This window comes from Oryza glaberrima, chromosome 12 (assembly GCF_000147395.1).
Source record: "Oryza glaberrima chromosome 12, OglaRS2, whole genome shotgun sequence".
NCBI classification, from domain to species: Eukaryota; Viridiplantae; Streptophyta; class Magnoliopsida; order Poales; family Poaceae; genus Oryza; species Oryza glaberrima.
Genome location: NC_068337.1, coordinates 11,259,167 through 11,267,286, shown reverse-complemented (window position 1 = coordinate 11,267,286; position 8,120 = coordinate 11,259,167). Strand labels below are relative to the sequence as shown.

Sequence of the window (8,120 nt, the reverse complement as noted above, 5' to 3'; positions counted from 1 at the left end):
CAGGTTCTCTAGAGCACTCCGACTCCGCTGGCTCTGGTTCAAGTGGAAAGAAGTTGATAAACCCTGGGTAGGCATGAATGTGCCTTGCGATGAGATGGACACAAGACTCTTTCAAGCGGCAACGACAATAACGATTGGTGACGGAGCAAAAACTAGCTTCTGGCATGATAATTGGATCCAAAACCGTTGTTTAAAAGATATTGTGCCCAGTTGTTTTAGCCTGGCAAAGAGAAAGCAAAGAACAGTTCAGATGGAAATGCGAGATAATAGATGGCTCACTTCCTTCAGACAATTCACTTCCGTGGAACAAATTCATGATTTGGTACAGCTTGGTGGCTTACTCCAATTGGTCTCGCTTTCCCAGGATCCTGATGACATCACCTGGAATTGGACCGAGTCTGGCGTCTACACAACAAAGAGTGCTTACCTTTTCCAGTTCGAAGGCTCATTTGCCACCAATGAGTTTGATTCTCTATGGAAATCCCCGACTGAACCAAAAATAAAATTCTTTGGTTGGCTAGTTCTCCATCAAAAAACTTTGACTGCCCAAAATCTGCTCCGCTTGGATATGTTGCCTTTGTGGTTGTGCCTTTGAAGATACAAATCATTTGTTCAGTGACTGTGTGTTTGTCAGACAAGTGTGGACCCTAATTTGTCAATTCCAAAACTTGTCTTCGGTCGGAATAAATCCTGTCCTGGATGTGTCAACATGGTGGTCTGGAACCAAATTTGCAGGCTCTAAGAAGGTTGTGCAGCTGGTCAGGGGAACTCTTCTAACTACTTGGTGGAATATTTGGTTGGAAAGAAATAGAAGAATTTTCCAAAACTCTTCCTGTTCAGATATTGAAGTAGCTTATTTTATCAAGAAAGCTATTGACATGCGCTGCTTGGCCTTTAAACCCCCATGAATTTTTTTAGTTTTTCTTGCAGCTATAATTCTCTTTTCATTCCTTGGCTTGTAACCTCTGAACCTCTGTGCTACTTTGAATTTTTTTTCTCTTCTAATGTTAAATTCCGGCAGATCTCCTGCCGTCGTTCTCTAAAAAAAAATAGATAGAAGGCAGCTGCCTCCTTTAATTGAAAGAATAAGGAGTTCTTACATCACTATTAGGGTTTTCTAACATTACAAGAACATAAAAGAACCAAGACCTAACAACTAGACTAACAACCTAAGAGCAACAGAAGGATAAAAAAAATAACAGCCGCAACAGCTAGAAATTATATATGTCGAGAACTCGAGATCACTGGAGGAAACCTGTGGTAGCCCTAACCTGGCACAACTCTAGCTAATGCTAGTAGCTAGTAGAAATCAAACCACAGGGAAGGAGAAAACCTTTGCACGCCACACCGCGGAGGTGGAGCTAGTGGCCGAGAGAAACAGTAGATAATTTATATAAGCGCGGATCGATGATGCAAGAACAGAGTATATATTATTAAGATAATGAGATTGAGATTACCTCCTATTCGAATTCGTGCCGAGTAAAATCCGATCTAGGGTAAACCAGGACTCTTTCCGATCCCTCTTCCCTCTGATCGGATCCGACGCAAGAAGCAGGAGAGATCGAGGCTCTCGCACTGCTACTTCATCCTGCGTGATACTTTTTTTCTCTTGGCTTGGTATAATTACACCCAAACCCAATCTTTGTTCGGCATCACGACCATATGTATTGTTCTGGAACGTAATTTGAGCATTGTGCATTCTGTAAGCATCAAAACGGAATCGCTATGCTACAATAAACTTGCTACATTTTTGTTACCGTCCTGTCTTGCGTGATTAACGGTTGGGCCATGGAAACATGATGGGCTGAGACTAGGGGTGAGCAGAAAAAGACCGAACCGAAAAATCGAATCCAAAAGACCAGGACCAAGACCAAAAGACCGAGACTGGGAAATTCGGTCACTAGTTTGGTCTCAGGTGTTAAAAGACCAAATTTTGTCCGAACAATGGCCAAACAATCCAATTAAATCGAATTTTGACCCAATTTTAGCCTCCAACATGCTTTGATTTGTGACCCATAATAGTGAAGAGAGTCTATTTGTGATTTTTTTTATGTATTAGAGCCTTGGCTGATTATTTTGAACCTTCTGAAATTTTGGCCATGACCAAGACCAAGCCGAATTAACCGAGACCTAATTTCTCGGTCTTCATTATTTTTCAACACCGATCTGTTCCTAATTTTTTATGACTGAAATTTCTAGAAGACCGAAAACCGAGATTGAATTTTTTGGTCTGACCGAACGCCCAACCCTACCAGAGACTGAGAGCATCCTACACTGATCGTAACATTTTATAGTATGTATAGCAGTGATCATTCAAAAGAACGAGCTTTGAGGAAGAGAAGTAACGGAGGATTGAAGAGGAGACTAATGTGATGGGAAGAAGGAGAGAGCATGCCAGCAAAGTCCTTCATATGGGCTAGGACTGCCGTCGTGTGTAATTTTCGAAAGAAATTTGAAAATATACTTTATTTTTTCATATTTTGCGTTTATATACCTGGCTGTGATTAATTTGTAAAAATATACCCAATCCACTGAACGGAAGCGCGGGAGCAAGGACGAACTGTGGACTGGGGATCGAAAGCGGAACCCGAGCCGGTCACGCGGAATTGGGATGCACGACCGAGCCGGTAACGCACAACTGGACTGCGGGACCGAGTCGAATGTGGCGGTGCCACAGAACGGTGGCACGGGAACGACGCTGTCCCGCGGTTCCAACGCGCGGAACCGAGCAGGCGCGTATTCTCTGAGATGTGTTCTTCTCCTAATTTTTCCAACTCATCCGCGCGCACGCTTTTCAAACTTCTAAACGGTGTAATTTTTGTAAAAAGTTTCTATACGAAAGTTGTTTAAAAAAATCATATTAATCCATTTTTGAAAAAAATTAACTAATACTTAATTAACTATGTGCTAATGGCCTACTCTGTTTTCCGTGCATAGGAGATCGGATCCAATTCGGGAACCGAGATGGGGGCGGCATGTGGAAGCGCCGGTCCCGCACATCGGCATGCGGGAGCTTTGCCGCGCTCTCCCGGCCCTCGGGACCGGCGCGGTACCACATCCCCGGCCTGCGGGACTAGCTGGTTCGTCCTCGCTCCCGCGCAACCGTTCCGCGGATTGGGTATATTTTTGCAAATTAATCACAGCCAGGTATATAAACGCAAAATATGAAAAAATAAAGTATATTTTCAAATTTATTTCTATAATTTTTTTCTACCCTATAGTTCAACAAATACTTTCACTCATTTTTTCGTTCTTTTATTCATCACTCAAGGTTCAGATTACCTCGCTCCGATCCAACGCTCCGAATTCACCCCACCCTGACCCGCGCGCCCCTCCCCACCCCGATGGCCGGATGGCCCGACCTGCGCCTCCTCCCCAAACCCTAATCCCTCCTCTTCCCCTCTCACGCGCCGCCGCCGATAATCCGCCATCGCCGCCCATGCTGATAATCGCCATCGCTGCCCACGCTGCACCTCGCCCTTCGCCTCCCCCGCGGCACCACCCTCGGCACCGTCGATTAATCCCTCTATCCCCCTCACGCGCCGCCGCCGATCTTCACCGTCGCGCCGCCGACGCCCTTCACCTCTCCGCCGACACCGCCCACTCCTCCGCCCCGACGCAGCCCGCGCCTCCGCGCATCGCCCTTCGCCTCGCCATCACCGCCGCCGTCGATTGCCTCCACCCTCTTTGACGCCCTATCCCCGCCACACGCAGCTGCCTCGCCGGGGATGACCTCGCGTCGGTGACAGTGGTCCAGTGCCCAATCTGCTTCTCGGTCTGTGTTGACACTACTGAGGTCTACGGCGAGGCTACTCCCCTCAGGTCTTATTTCAATCCCCTGCCTACGGTGGTGTACTGTTCGCATGCATTGTAGTGTTCTGTTGAACTTCGAGTCATTTTTCTCACTAAGAAATGGTAGGTGATAAGATATCAGGTACTTAGGTTTTATTGTCTCTCAAACATCAGGTAGTTCGGTTGTGTGTTTAACGAAATGAAGCATAATATAATGTATAATCTTGTGACAATGTATTAGATCTAACAATGGTTTTTTTAGGAGTATTAATTTAGCACTGTTATTAGATCGAACAATGGTTTTTTTAGGAGTATTCAATTTCAATGTAATCTGGTTCTTGATCTACAAAGGGTTCACGTGTACTGTGTTGGCTTGGGGTCCAGTCTCCTTCTCCTGCACGTGATGTGTGCTGTATACAGCGGAGAAATAATGGACTGCCAACATGATCGGACAATTCATTGCTTCCTTTAGTTTAACTTGCAGTGTGAATGATTTTCCTATTAAGAACGCATTAATTCAGAATTAACTGAAAGAAAGATATTGCGTGTTTAATTAAACTATCCACAGAATCTGAGTAATTCAATTCATTTTCTTCACGTTCTTTTCAAGAATAGTCTCTGATATTTCGTATTAGAATTGCATGCATATATACAACCCTGTCTAATTATATCTGTTCAAAATAATTTTAGCCAGCTTGACAAGCAAAAATTTCTCAGTAGCCTCAATTGGTAATATCACCACACTTCTAGGAGGAGGAAAGGCTGCTCCGCGGGCTTCGTAGGGATCCCGGCGAGCTCGCCCCCGTGACTCCTGCTTCCTCTGGTATGGCGAAATCAGTTATGCCTCCTCTGGGGCTTAGCTTGTGCCTTCTGTTTTGATTAGGTTAGGACAAATTTGTGAGGGCTTTGTGGTCTAACATTTGCTCTGTGCGGGCGAATTTTTCGTCGGCCCTATAATAATTGAGTTCAACTAATCTACCCTTTAGAGCAACTCAAATATCGATCTGTCTTTTGTTAATCCAAGCAACACATATGCTGCAATGGATAAGAACAAAGGATATGATGCTGTTATAATTTACATGTTTAGAAAAAAAAACTAATGCAGTAAACACCATTATTCATGGAATAAAATAAACAAATGGCGACGATTGCCATCTATGAATCAATGATAATTTACCCTTGCTATGGATATAATGTCCTGTATATTTCAGAATATGTATATAACAAAGTTAAAACCTCTGAATGTACACGAAGTGAAGTCGTCTAATTGCCGCCCACACTGCCAGCTTCTTATCCCAACCTGAATTTCAGAGATAGCTCCATTTCATAAATTGTCTGAACTTTGACTGTGACCACAAATGATTGAATCATTATTTCCTTCTTTTTTTGTCCAGTCACTTGAATCAGGACCTAGCATACATATTCAGACAGGAGGTCTACGGCGAGGCAGCGGTGCGGTCACAAGTTCCACCACTGTGAGTGCCTTTCTGCGTTCATATCACCCTGTACTGATTTGATCTTGACTAGCATAATTATATGCCTGTTTGCATAAAAATGGTGTGTGTTTTTATCATGTTCTTGGCTCAACGTGCAGCTTCCAATTATGTTCCCTTTTTCTGTGACAGCAACGTTTAGTTAAATAAATATCCATACTCCATATATGACTATGCATGATTTGATCTGGACTAGCATAATGCAGTTTTTGCAAATATTGGCCAGTAGGTGGTTGTCATCTGGTTGTTAGCGATTGTAGAGTTTTATTGAGTAGTTCAGCTACTAGCTTGGTGGTGTCAGTGATTAGTAGCTTTTTTAGAGTTTTATTAAGTTCGTTTCTGAACCATGTTGATGAAATAACAGAATTGGAACTTGTTTAGTCAAGTATATCAGTTATTAATTCTATGACACCAGAAAATTACATTGTTTCATCGCATTTAAAGGCTACAGGTATTTTTCTTTTTTACGGAATGATCAAACCGAATCAGGGGATACACTGCAAATTATATCTTCTCGCCCTGGAGGGCTTCTATATGGAGTGAACTATATCAAATGTTTTGCTTTTGATGCTACCTAGGGAAATGAAGGAAATTTTGGATTCTAGCTGTAGATTTGTGCTACATGTATGATGTTTTCTCTCGCGTTGATTGCTTCATAGTCCCTTTGCCTTGTTGGGTATTATAGGAACGGGCTAACTGAGGCCATGGAATGATCATGTCATTTTGAAGGTACTTCTAAATTTATAATTCTACCTTTTAGAAGTTTTGTTTCAGACTTTCTTAATTTTTGTAACAGCAGTGTATGCATATGAAAAAGAATAATCCATACCTCTTTGTTTCTTGGATGATCTGCCCCTTGTCTGTTTGTTTGTCTGTCGCTGAACTTGGGGAGGTTTTGGTTTCTCGATGATTCGGGGCTGTAATCATGGAGAATCTGGTTGCATATGATATGTTAAAGTTATTTTTTCCATGATTTTGGTTTCTATGTTTTAATCTGGTGATAGGTGATAAAGATTTCATGACTCTGCAGGATCGGCAATGGTTGTAAGCATCGGCAGATTCGATTCACCGAGAAGTTCTTCCTCGGTGACACTGTTGTCCACAAGGTTGGTAGGTTCCTCTTCTTGCTTTCCTCATTGATGTGTGATTCCATTTAGTATGCTATACAATAAAACACTGAACCATGTTGTCTGAATAGCCAGATGCAGTTTGTATTGCAAAGAGTAGGCTGTAAATTCACTGAATCATGTGTCTCATGTTTTACCGGTTTATATTTACTGATAGGATGATTCTATTTTTAGTTAGTGGTTTTCTCAACAAACAAAAGTTTTACATGAAGTATTGATACTTTCACATATAATAGTTTACTGATGGGAGGATTTTATTCTTAGTTTCTGGTTTTGAGAAGACAACAAGTTCTCAGCTTTTTTCTGAAGTTCTGATGGATGGCACAGTTAGTACTATGGCATTGCAATGGGATTATTGAAGCACTGTAATGAGCTGGTAATAGTTTTTTTTCCATCTTTGCAAGAGGAGGCAACCTATGGAGATGGTGGGACATTTGTACTTATCTTTTAGCCTTAATATGGACCTGAGTTCTCACTGTAGGGAGTGCAACAATTCCCTGTAACCAAAAGTATGAAGTGGACACAGTACAGTTCAAGAACAGGTTCTTCTCCATGAAAATAAATTGGCAAGGTAAGGATGCATAGGATGCAACAACACAGTTTGTTGTAGTCAATTTGTAAGCTTGTTGTAGCACCACAAATGATATTTTAGTTGTTTAGAGAGGATAATTGTAATCTTTTGTATGTTTAGGCTACCTTAGAGTTGGAAAAAAAATCTGGGATTGCAAGAGCATTGCAAGGGAGAACTTCTGAAAAGGAATTGTGAGTACAAAGAAGAGCTCACAACGAGTACAGACTTCTTGCATTGCATTAACATATGATTTTTTTAAAAAAAATCCTGCAAAAGGCTCCAGTTTTCCTCATATTTGTTGTATTCTATAGTTCAGACTTTTTGTGACCACGTTTTGAGGATGGGTTAAGTTCCCAAGCACCTCAATCTGATGTTGTACAACCCTTGACACAACATAAGCACCAGCTGTCTATTTCTTTGGACAACACTGTGTCCAGCGAGTGGAGATATGGTAATCACGGTGTGTGCATGAAAGCCTCTTAGGTGAATTCTCTCAATATTGTTAGAGCTGTACTCATTTTTTATTTATCAGAGTTGTTTCTCAGCTACTATACCGCTTGATTGGAATATTTACCATGTGCATGTAGGTTATCGATATCTTTAGTGCCCATATTATTTGGCTTGGGCAACTATAAGAAACTAATCAGGAAAGGTAAGCAGCTTATTCTGCACGGTCTTAACGAGGTTATCCCGAGGTGGGCTTGCAACAGGAGAGAGGATGGTGCTATTTCTTCCCACTCATAGGATCTGTCATCTTTATTTGTCTAGCGAAGGCTTTTTTTTTATCTACAGAAAGTACTACATAACATCCATTTTTGTTGGTCCTGCCTTTGTTTGTTTCATCTGTATGAAATTTGACTTATAAAGCATAGCATATTGTGGTATTGCCTATGATTTTACTTGCAAGGAATAAAATGTGCTCCGACAATAGTATCAAATATCAAATATTGTCTTTTGGTTGAAGGATGAATTATATCAAATATTACCGTAACGTTAGTACAGGCATATTACTAGTCTACCTAAAGCGACAGTGGAAACAGCGAAATATAATTCAAATATTACCGTAACGCTAGTACAGCCATATATTACTAGTCTACCTAAAGCGACAGTGGAAACAGCGAAATAACGGATTCTTGA

At 41.7% G+C, this 8,120-nt stretch overlaps 1 long non-coding RNA gene across 10 annotated transcripts; it reads left to right on the top strand.

Moving 5' to 3' along the window:
• The first annotated feature begins 3,327 nt into the window (after positions 1–3,327).
• On the top strand, positions 3,328–8,120 carry LOC127757913 (uncharacterized). 10 transcript variants are annotated; one of them, XR_008013558.1, is made up of 8 exons: positions 3,328–3,822; positions 4,483–4,615; positions 5,187–5,267; positions 6,316–6,391; positions 6,677–6,983; positions 7,104–7,174; positions 7,295–7,466; positions 7,571–8,117. It is a non-coding gene; the product is annotated as an uncharacterized LOC127757913 (long non-coding RNA). The 10 variants fall into 10 exon arrangements; XR_008013557.1 differs by adding an exon at positions 5,971–6,014 and having other exon boundaries at positions 6,316–6,395; positions 6,677–7,466; positions 7,571–8,120; XR_008013552.1 differs by adding an exon at positions 5,971–6,014 and having other exon boundaries at positions 6,677–7,466; positions 7,571–8,116.